Genomic DNA, 2305 nt, shown 5'->3' on the forward strand with positions numbered 1-2305 from the left:
TACCTAGTTGATCCTGCCAGTAGTCATATGCTTGTCTCCAAGATTAAGCCATGCATGTGTAAGTATGAACTAATTCAGACTGTGAAACTGTGAATGGCTCATTAAATCAATTATAGTTTGTTTGATGGTATCTACTACTCGGATAACCGTAGTAATTCTAGAGCTAATACGTGCAATAAACCCCGACTTCTGGAAGGGATGCATTTATTAGATAAAAGGTCGACACGGGCTATGCCTGTTGCTCTGATGATTCATGATAACTCAACGGATTGCACGGCCTTTGTGCCAATGATGCATCATTCAAATTTCTACCCTATCAACTTTTGATGGTAGGATAGTGGCCTACTATAATGGTGATGGGTGACAGAGAATTAGGGTTTGATTCCGGAGAGGGAGCATGAGAAACGGCTACCACATCCAAGGAGGGCAGCAGGCGCGCAAATTACCCAATCTTGACATGAGGAGGTAGTGACAATAAATAACAATACCGGGCTCTTTGAGTTTGGTAATTGGAATGAGTACAATCTAAATCCCTTAACAAGGATCCATTGGAGGGCAAGTCTGGTGCCAGCAGCTGCGGTAATTCCAACTCCAATAGCGTATATTTAAGTTATTGCAATTAAAAAGCTCATAGTTGGAACTAGGGTTGGGTCGTTCGGTCTGCCTCATGTTGAGCACCGGTCTACTCATCCCTACTGCCAGTGATGTGCTCCGACGCTGTTACTTTGAAGAAATTAGAGTGCTCAAAGTAGCCCTATGCTTGTATACATTAGCATGGGATAACATCATAGGATTTCGATCCTATTGTGTTGGCCTTCGGGATCAGAGTAATGATTAAAGGGACAGTCGGGGGCATTCGTATTTCATAGTCAGAGGTGAAATTCTTGGATTTATGAAAGATGAACAACTGCGAAAGCATTTGCCAAGGATGTTTTGATTAATCAAGAATGAAAGTTGGGGGCTCAAAAACGATCAGATACCGTCCTAGTCTCAACCATAAACGATGCCGACCAGGGATCGACAGATGTTACTTTTAGGACTTTGTCGGCACCTTATGAGAAATCAAAGTCTTTGGGTTCCGGGGGGAGTATGGTCGCAAGGTTGAAACTTAAAGGAATTGATGGAAGGGCACCACCAGGAGTGGAGCCTACGGCTTAATTTAACTAAACACGAGGAAACTTACCAGGTCCAGACATAGTAAGGATTGACAGACTGAGAGCTCTTTCTTAATTCTATGGGTGGTGGTGCATGGCCGTTCTTAGTTGGTGGAGCGATTTGTCTGGTTAATTCTGTTAACGAACGAGACCTCAGCCTACTAACTAGCTACGTGGAGGTGATCCTTCATGGCTAGCTTCTTGGAGGGACTATGGCCGCTTAGACCAAGGAAGTTTGAGGCAATAATAGGTCTGTGATGCCTTTAGATGTTCTGGGCCACACGCGTGCTACATTGATGTATTCAACGAGTCTATAGCCCTAGCCGACAGGTCCGGGTAATCTTTGAAATTTCATCGTGATGGGGATAGATCATTGCAATTGTTGGTCTTCAACGAGGAATTCTTAGTAAGCACGAGTCATCAGCTCATGTTGACTACATCCCTACCCTTTGTACACACCGCCCGTCACTCTTACCGATTGAATGGTCCAATGAAGTGTTCAGATCGCGGCGACATGGACGGTCCACCGCTCGTGCCGTTGTGAGAAGTGCACTGAACCTTATCATTTAAAAGAAGGAGAAGTCGTAACAAGGTTTCTGTAGGTGAACCTGCGGAAGGATCATTGTTGAAACCTTGCTCGACGGATGACCCACAGATGTGTTAACGAAACACCGAGGGGGCGAGGGTGCTCCTGTGCCCTGAGCCCCCTTCGGCCCCAGGAGGGTACGACGGTCGCTTTGCTCCCCCTAGTATGCACTATGTATGCCTAAGTAAACCATGAAACGAGCGTACGGGCACTCAACCGGCCAGAAAGCCAGGATGCACAAGCCGAGGATCGGCCCGGTCCCCCTCTGAGTGCTGCTATCGATCCCGCTGTCGGTCCCTCGGTCTGGCTAGGGCTTAGACCAAGAATGAACCCCATATGCCTAAGTCAACCCCCGAAACGAGCATGCGGGCACTGAGCCAGTCGAAACGGCAGGATGCACAAGCTAAGCCTCTACGTGCTACTGTCGATCCCTCGGTCTGACTGGGGCTTAGATCGGGAATGAACGCCGCATGCCTAAGACAACCCACGAAACGAGTGTGCGGGCACTGAGCCATCCGGAGAGGCAGGATGCGAAAGCCGGGGATTGGCTCGGCCCCACTTTGCG

The 2305-nt window shown here is 47.9% G+C and overlaps 1 non-coding gene across 1 annotated transcript; it reads left to right on the forward strand.

Moving 5' to 3' along the window:
- LOC149513177 (18S ribosomal RNA) lies at positions 1–1779 on the forward strand. The gene has a single exon (XR_016330909.1). It is a non-coding gene; the product is annotated as an 18S ribosomal RNA (ribosomal RNA).
- The last annotated feature ends 526 nt before the right edge of the window (positions 1780–2305 follow it).

Source organism: Durio zibethinus, chromosome 20 (genome assembly GCF_047325235.1).
Source record: "Durio zibethinus cultivar Kanyao isolate XHJ-2024 chromosome 20, ASM4732523v1, whole genome shotgun sequence".
Classification (NCBI taxonomy): domain Eukaryota; kingdom Viridiplantae; phylum Streptophyta; class Magnoliopsida; order Malvales; family Malvaceae; genus Durio; species Durio zibethinus.